Source organism: Mercenaria mercenaria, unplaced genomic scaffold (assembly GCF_021730395.1).
Source record: "Mercenaria mercenaria strain notata unplaced genomic scaffold, MADL_Memer_1 contig_620, whole genome shotgun sequence".
Classification (NCBI taxonomy): Eukaryota; Metazoa; Mollusca; class Bivalvia; order Venerida; family Veneridae; genus Mercenaria; species Mercenaria mercenaria.
In genome coordinates this window covers 9,306-18,610 of record NW_026463505.1, presented here as the reverse complement: position 1 = coordinate 18,610, position 9,305 = coordinate 9,306, and positions in this window count along the sequence as shown.

Genomic DNA, 9,305 nt, shown 5'->3' with positions numbered 1-9,305 from the left:
ACCCATCGTCGTGCCTGGAGATAGCTGAAACATTTGAGTTTGCAACCAGATGCCTTGAATCCCAATGACGAGCAAAGCACAAATACCAATAGACTTTTTAAACATTTGTCGCCGTTGTCGGGACAAAAAAATTGTGATTCAGCGTTTATTAATATCATAAAACTCTTGCGTTTGTTGACGGGGCAAGAAACTACGTCGATTCATATTGACACTAGTAATCTTAATCCAGCCATGACAATTTTGTGCCAATCCTTAATAAAATAAAAATATATAAAACATTTGTACTTAGTCATTTTTTGCTGGGTAACAATCCTTAACAAATGCACAACTATCCTTAACAAAGGCTAATACAGAAGTAGTAGTATACAACTTACTTATATACAATCAAGAAAAAAAGTAACACAATAAAATGGGTTAAACATTACAAAGCAGTACCCGGAATTTCGGTTGGAATAAAAGGCCTTTACCCCTTATCATATGAAATAAATGTGGCAAATAACAAAGCCTACAACAAAACAAATTATGTTTAAAATATAATAAAAAAATAAAATCATTAAACACGAAAAAGGTAACCTTCTTTCTGGTTGATTCATTGAACGGAAAACAAAAGAAATTTTCCAGCACGTGATTTCCGACACAAATTGCTTTCTTTTCAGCTCTTTGAGTTCTTTCCTGCTTTGTTTTTCTAGTGAAACTTATTTTTCTCATTTGTGTTATTAAATCTGATGTCATTATTAGGGCCAGATCAGACTTTAAAATCAAAATGTCTAATTTTGCAAATCGAAAGGAAAAAGTCACCAATCACGACATACACTGCACCATGCATTTAAAAAAAAAGTCATCACAAATACTCCCGCCTGTGGACGCTGAAAATGAAAGCATACCTTTTTCAAAATTACGCATTGAGAATTTATTTTTGAAAACTTAAAGCAGTTTTCAGAAAATGAAGTGTTTACATTTATGCAGTATGTATTTCAAGTGCATTTAAATACTCTTTTAGCTATTGACATTAGTTTGTTTATTGATCTTACTGAATGGATCTGCTATACCTGTATTGAATGTTGACTGCAGTAATGTTCAAATATCGGAGAAATTATTATGTATTAAAATTTTATACTTTTGAGCAGGCATCTTGAGTTAGTCCCCCGAAGTCCACAACGGCAATCATATTGTATACGGATTACGACCGTTGAAATACAATTCTGATTGCGTGGATATATATTTTGGCTGTAAAAGCGAAAGGTAAGACTTTCTATTAGATACTATAAATGTATACACTGTTAAAGATTCAATAGATAGAAGAAGATTGTAAAGACAAAAATTCATTAAAGACATATCAAGTCCTTACTAGGTAATACTATACAATTTTGCCTACAATTTCGATTGCAGGAGTTAAATTAACAATGATTCAAGCAAACTGAATAATTTCTATTTACGTAACATTCCAATTGATTTTATTTAATAATTTTGATAATTGTGTAATTTGTATGCAGTATATAGTTGTATTTAAATTTCCCAAATAAAACGTTCTGTACATATAATCTAAAATAACAACAACACATAATTGAAAATTTCTTAAGGGATGTCCGATATATTTGTTTTGTATATGAATATTTTTTTTCTTGTGTTTGCGTGTATGATGGAAGTAAACCGGAATAGATTCAATTTTGAAAAACGTGCTTATGTTATAGTTTGGTGTTTGCTTGTCCAAACTAACTTAATTTTGATTTTCACGGGTACAATAATGTGGCGTATAGCGCGTTCACGCGCTGGATCTAATCAGGTTAATGTTATAGATTGCCCTCTCGCTGGAACATCTAAAAATTAAAAAAATTAAGGTAACGGGAATCCCGATTATTGTTTACCCTGTATTCCTGCCCACCAAATGTGAGGTTCCGTTGATTTTACCACACATACCGTCAGAACCCATCTAGTATCTCTCTGGTTCTGTAAATCAAAAAAATTACGAGTTGTGTAGATTCGTTTGCCTCTTAGTCCATTGAGCCATTCATTCTAAAATTTGTAAAATACGGAATGCACGAAAATGATCCACCATGGACAGAGCCTCGTTACTACTTGTTACCACCAAAACAGTTATATCGAATTGGATATTCCCTTCTGCATTTACAACCAGTGACATATTATTTATCCCCCGCCACAGGCGAAGGGATATTAGAAATGCTCTCCGTCCGTGCGTGCGTCCGTCTGTCCGTCCGTCCGCAACGATCTTTGTCCGGAGCATAACTTCAAAAGTACTGGAGTGATTTTCTTCAAACTTCATACACTGATAGAACACATTGGGAGGAAGTGCAGTGTACAGGAACAATAACTCTACCTTTCCTACTTTTTGAGTTATTCCCCTTTATCTTATTTTCTTAAAAAAAATTGTCCGGAGCATAACTCCAAAAGTACTGAAGAGATTTTCTTCAAACTTCATACACTGATAGAACACATTGGGATGAAGTGCAGTGTGCAAGAACAATAACTCTACCTTTCCTATTTTTTGAGTTATTCCCCTTTATCTTATTTTCTTAAAAAAAAATGTCCGGAGCATAACTCCAAAAGTACTGGAGGGATTTTCTTCAAACTTCATACACTGACAGAACACATTGGGAGGAAGTGCAGTGTGCAAGAACAATAACTGTACCTTGCCTATTTTTTTGAGTTATTCCCCTTTATTATTTTTTCTTAAAATTTTTTGTCCGGAGCATAATCCTCTTCATGTATGGAGGGATTTTGATATATCTTGGCACAAATGTTCACCACCACGAGGCGGAGTGTCATGAACCAGGTCTCTAGGTCTAAGGTCAAGGTCACACTTAGAGGTCAAAGGATACAAGAATGAAAACCTTGTACGGAGCATTTCTTCTTCATGCATAGAGGGATTTTGATATAACTTGGCACAAATGTTAACCACCACGAGACGGAGTGTCATGCGCAAGATGCAGATCCCTAGGTTTAAGGTCAAGGTCATACTTAGAGGCCAAAGGTCAGATACAAGAATAACTTTGTCCGAAGCATTTCTTCTTCATGCATGGAGGGATTTTGATGTAACTTGGCACAATTATACACCATCATGAGACGAAGTGTCATGCGCAGTTCCCTTCTTTAGAATTACTTCCCTTTGTTGTTACTTTAAATAGCTTTTATTGTAACTTTTTCATTACTAGTCGTAGGGAAAAATCGAGACCACTTTTCTGTAGTACAACATGCATGCTACATCCAATTTTGAGGTGTATTTTGACCAATCTCTACCTGGTAAAGATTTTTGTGTGGACTTACATTTTTTTTTTTTTTTTTTTTTTTTTTTTTAAGATTAACTTCCCTTAGTTGTTACTATAAATAACTTATATTGTAACATTTTTATAATTGACCGTAGGGAAAAAACAAGACCACTTTTCTGTGGTACAACATAGATGTTACTTTCCAATTTTAGGTGTATTTTAAGGTATCTCTACCTGATAAGGAGTTTTTTGTGGACTTAGAAAAACAAAAGACTTAAAATGATTACTAAACAACCATAAAATTAAAATTCCATTCTCAAATACAGCTGCTAGAGTAAAGAAATTTGCTGTGACGGGCGTATATTGTGACATTCTGGCACTCTTGTTCCCTGTTAGCTTTCCATTCCTTTTTTTTTTTACAGTAGCCATATAGAAAAACATCATAGCTATACTGTTCATGAAAATTAATAAAATTTAGCAGTAAACCACCTCACCACTAAATTATTCTTTCTTCCACATCTTTAAAACCCATGATGCGGACCACAACTAAACGGTTCTTCAAAGCTTTCCCCAAAATTAACACTTTCAGACACTAACTTGCCAGGAACTTTAGCCTTCAATTATAATATGCCCGGCGGGGGGATTAGCCATGTCTAACATGGCTCTTGTTATAATTTGTTTTCGGCTAGCCTTACAGTTTTGTCAATGTCAAAAGTCAATGGAAGTCAAGTTAATACACAAGAATAGAAACATGAACGTGATACAAGTTGAACATGCCTTTAAATACTAAAACTCTAATATAATGCTAGATGTAGACCGGCAGTAACTACGCATTTCACGAAACCAAGGTTCATAACTAAGAGCATGAATACAATTTTGACACAATCATACATATATTCTGTCTCGCAGTTACCTATTATACCAAACCCTATGTCATCGTTTATATTGAATAAATTTTCAATTTTATGCCAATGGTAACTAAAGAACACTAGCTACTATGAAGCACTCACATCTACAATGTGTAATCGTACATATATAAAATACTTTAATCAATAAAGACCCCTTTTATCACCGTCACTTTAATAGTTGACAAACATGACATCGATTTTATACGAAAGTAAATAAAAATTGTAAGCCTATATTGTTGTACATTTTTATCACCGATAAAGACTGCGTAGGATTTCTTCCAAATAATAATTACATAAGCTACATGTATATGCCAAAGTACATCTGAAAGATACAGCCTGAACATCTTTTCATCTCTTTTTTATATTTTTTTGCTTTTTGCTAAAATCAGCTTGACTTGAAACTAAAGGCTATATTCGTGTTAGGTAAAGTTTGTTCACTTTGATCTGAACAACAGCGCGGAACACACTGCGGAAAGATACACTGCACTACGGATGTAGATTGTGTTACCCAACCCAATATTCTCAAAGGTATTTTCAATCTGTCTTGATCAAAGGAAGTTTAAATGTCTACAAATTTACATAAGAAGGTGAAATTCTTTCAAAGTTAAACAAACATATTAATGTACTTTCTAGGAATAACTGAGATAGTACTGCAGACTGTATTTGCGATATTTGACAAGTTATGCAACAATTGAAAAAAAACCTTTTTTAAGTCTACAAGAAATGACAAATAATTCGCAATCAATTATTGTGCAAAAGTCAACTCACGCACATTTTGCTAACTTCCAGTTTGATAGAATCGCTATTGTTGGAAGTATGCCCCTTTAAAATACGTCACCCATACATGCAAAAACGTGTCAAATTCATAGTATATCCCATTTTTTATTTAATTAAGTATAATGTGGTCTCAGTTTTCATGTTTCTAATATTTGTTTGCAGCAAACGGCTACAATCGTCAGTATTTGGCATTCATATCTAAAATGATGTCACTAATGCAAACTCAATCTGAAGGGGAACACCTTAATAATAAGATTTCGCCTACTTTCCGAACACACTAAAATTTGCCAAAAAAATGTGCAAATGATAAAATGTGTTTGTCTTTAAATGTTCTGCGATAAGGAGATACCAGTTTTACCTGGTGGAACGCGACTTTCCCGAAGTGCGAAATTTTTGATGCAGGTTAGAATGTAAGAAATGCCTTCCTTCTATTTTTCTATGCTAAAATAACAATGTATAACATGTTTTTTTTTTTTTTTCATCATTTATTATCTAAATATGTATAAATAACTCGGATTGAGCAAATAACACATAACAATCACTTTCATTCTAATTCAGTTAAACCGATACAATAAGTACAGCTTGGAGAACAAACTTCTGTTTGAAATGTGGGATAATTGTTTACATTCGTTTTGTTATTCAATTTCAAACTGGATAACGTACAATTTTGAATATGACAGTAAAAGCAATCTTCTTTTTAAATGTTTCAAGAATGTCAGTTCGTTTTCTTTTATTTTTTTGCGAAATCGTATGTAAATTACTTCAATGTGTTCCGAAGTTAAAAATGTATTGCAATGGTTCGAAGTAGAAGCTATGGTGGCTGATTTAGGATATTTTACCATGTCGTGATGGCATACGTGCGACTTTTGTATTTCGTTGTATCCTCTTGATATTTTATCTGCACCAACACGCCAAAGTGTAATCTTCGTTAATGGCGAGCGCGCCCATGCAAAACAAAGAACCATTTCATTTGGTTTGATTGGTTGGGTTAAACAAAGAACCATTTTATTTGGTTTGATTGGTTGGGTTAAACAAGCCAAAAAAATATTGTAAGTTACTGTAAAGGTAACCGTATTAGAAACCTGTGAATTGTCTGTATCAAAATAGAAAAAGTGGAAACTCCACAGGTCGCTCAACACAACAAAAACGAAAATGTTGCAGGCTCGGTTTGATTAAGCCTTTTCATGGACGGTAGTGGAAATGCATGCTACCGTCCACGCCCTCTAGCCCCGGGTTGAGCAGAACTCAACATTTACAAGTCCAACGTCCATGCGAACTTATAGCTATATAAGCGTATATACATGTATATCTCAAATTGGCAAAATATATTAATTTTCCTAACGCTTTATAATTAGAGGTTATTGTTGATCTGGAAAGATATTCAGATGGGGTATAAAATATAATGCATTACTAAAATATGGTATAGTTACTGTATCAACTTAAACATATAACATTTCAAAATTCCAAATTCTTTAAAATATATTCATAATTTTCAGATAATTAAGTTTGAAAGTAACATGGAAGGCGTTTCTTAAAAGTGTTAAAGGCACGTTTAGCTTTTGACATTATATTTACTTAATCAGCTGAATGGATTCGATTTATTTGTCCAAAATGTTAAACTTATCTTGAATCGCGCAATTACTACTGTAACCTTATAGTTTTATAGACTATTAGAAATGCTCACAAAAATGTTATGCAAATTATTATAAACCATTAAGTTTGAATCTAACCCCAAATCCATTGATCTCATTGATTTTGAGGATGTATTCAGTCTTTAACTTTCAAGACTCAACATGGAATAGATAGGGCGAAAGTTTAAACAGGTATTCAATAATCATTAAGAAATTTAAAATCGTCAGCTGTACTGAGAAAGATTAAATTATGTTGCCATTAAAATCGATCGATTTCATGAATAAATGCTATTACCTACAGCATGCATTTAACGATACCTTCCCAGTGATTTTAAGTAATAAAGTTAATAAGTTTCCGATAGTTTCATTTTAATTTCCCAAAGTAGGTTTTTATCAAAGTTTATTTTGGAAGTATTTGTGAAGGGTAGTCATTCTATATTGCAATTATACTTTGATTTATATATGATCCCACCAAAATTGGATGTAGCATATTGATCATCTACATTTTTAATTTGGTAATCCTTTCATTTAGAAGCTTGTTTGTTTGTTTGTTCATTTATATTCACCACAGATTCTGACTGATTGTATGCCCCCGACCCTCCCCTTTCAAAGAAAATAGAATCTGTTATTTTGCGTCGTTTGTCAGTCGGTCGGTTTGTCGGTTCGTCCGCCCGTCCGTCCGTCAGTCGGTTGATCGCTAGACAATAATTATCTGAAAAAAAAATCGGCAAATTACTGCTATTGTTTTAGAGTCACTTGATCAATGTCACAGTGACCGTCAAACCATGACTTCTTTTGTTTTTGAGGTCAGTAAGTCAAATAAAAAGGTCAAAGTTACTCCGTTTGTAAATGGGTCCTACTCTAAATCTGTTTAAAGCTTCGGTCAGCAGTAGTCAATCTTCACAGAATAATTGCGACTGGATAGAAGATGACTCCCACTGTTTTTCAGTAGGTCAAAATTTGAAGTCGTCCAGAAACTGAAAACTATGTCCGTTCTGTAATTAGAGAAGGCTTAAAAATAAAGTGGTCAAACTTAATATGCCTGTGGTCAGTAGATGATTCTTTGGGGATAAGAAAGTTTAGGTCAAGGCCAATGTGGCATTGAGACTGAAAACAGTTTCTGATTTATAACTGGAAATTGATTTGACCCAGAGTTGCCAAACGTCTTAGCATGATTACCTGTGGTCTGAAGACGTTCCATATTTAAGATCAGATGGTCAGTGCAACAGTGACCTTAAAATGGATGTGGGAATCGCTTGTGACTATGACTATCAAACTAGATTATTATTGCCTGTTGGCAGTTTATGACCATTACTGTTTGGGGAGTCGGTCAAAGCTGAAATTAGATATCAAAAGTAGTTATGTATGAAGAATAATTGGGACCTCGACCATCAAACTTCATTGATTTGTTGCCTTCTGTTAGTAAAGGATCATTTTTGTTATTATTGTTATCAAAGGTCAGTATCAAATCGTACTAGAGACTCAGTTACCTCCTACATGCCATCCTAGAGGCATACTTTTGTACACACAGGTCTGTTCCTTTGTTTGTTCGTTTTGTCCTAATGTGTTGGATGTGTGTGTGTGTGTGTGTATGTGTGGGTGTGGGTGCGTGTGTATGTGTGTGTGTGTGTGGTGCACGCGTCTGCGTGCTGTGGGTTTCGTTTTGAGGAGGCATTCCCTGTTTGATATTTGTCTTTGTTTTTCATATTTACTTTCTGCGCTATTAGCGCAACCCATTTTGAGAATTGAACTAGTGTGACAGTCTAGTCTTTTTTACAGATTCTCGTATACCCTATCTAGTCATTGAATTAGAATATAGGTCATCAGACTAACTTTGTAATATTTCGGCTTTGTGTAAATTCATCATAGAGTTGTGCTTTTAGATCACATTTTTGCTGGTCCTCCCTTCAATGCTTCCTGTATTTATTCTTATATACTTGCCACATCTCATCTTCAAATCTCACTTCAAAAAACTTCCTACTTTAATTTTATCTAGTAAAACATATTTCGGCCGAACAAATAAACGTAATATCAGTAAGAGTTTTAATGTAGAAACTGTTTCTGACTTTTACAGTTTATGAGTACTTTCCGAGTCTGTAGCTTGCTTCAAGTAATTTCTGATGCAGATATCTCTGTGGACAAGCACAAAAGTCAAACTTTCATATCCTTTCATATTACACCTAATGAAAGAATGTCACTCGAAAATATTCCCCTTTGAAGTTTTTATTTCAGTTACGGAATGCTCCGTGTAAACATTCTATTTTGACAATTTTTATTAAACGTTACTTAATTCCTGGTTCTCTATTTTTAGAAGCCATAACCTTTTTGGGCAACAGAAGGCGATTTTATAGTCGGAAGAGGTTTGCAAAAACGGGTAAGTGAATTTGATTGATCAGTGTGATTTGTGAATTGCTTCATGTGCAGTTTGTGGTACCATACACCCCTATGTATAAATATGCAATATGTACTACCGTTTAACTACAATAAGGAATTTATCAGATTTTAGTGTTTTATGTGTTACAATTTACAACTGTATAAATAGATATTTATATTTCATATATGTTTCTATTTTATATTCAATATTCTTTTAGACTTTTAAAGACTTAAACAGATTATATCTAAATTTACTAGGGCACTTACGCAGATAGTGGAGAAACAAATGAGCTTAATACCTGACAATGATGGTCATGATGAAGATTTAGAAGATACACTAAACGACATGAAGACAATTTCAGAAGAGGATGGCGAAAATGATTATATATTTT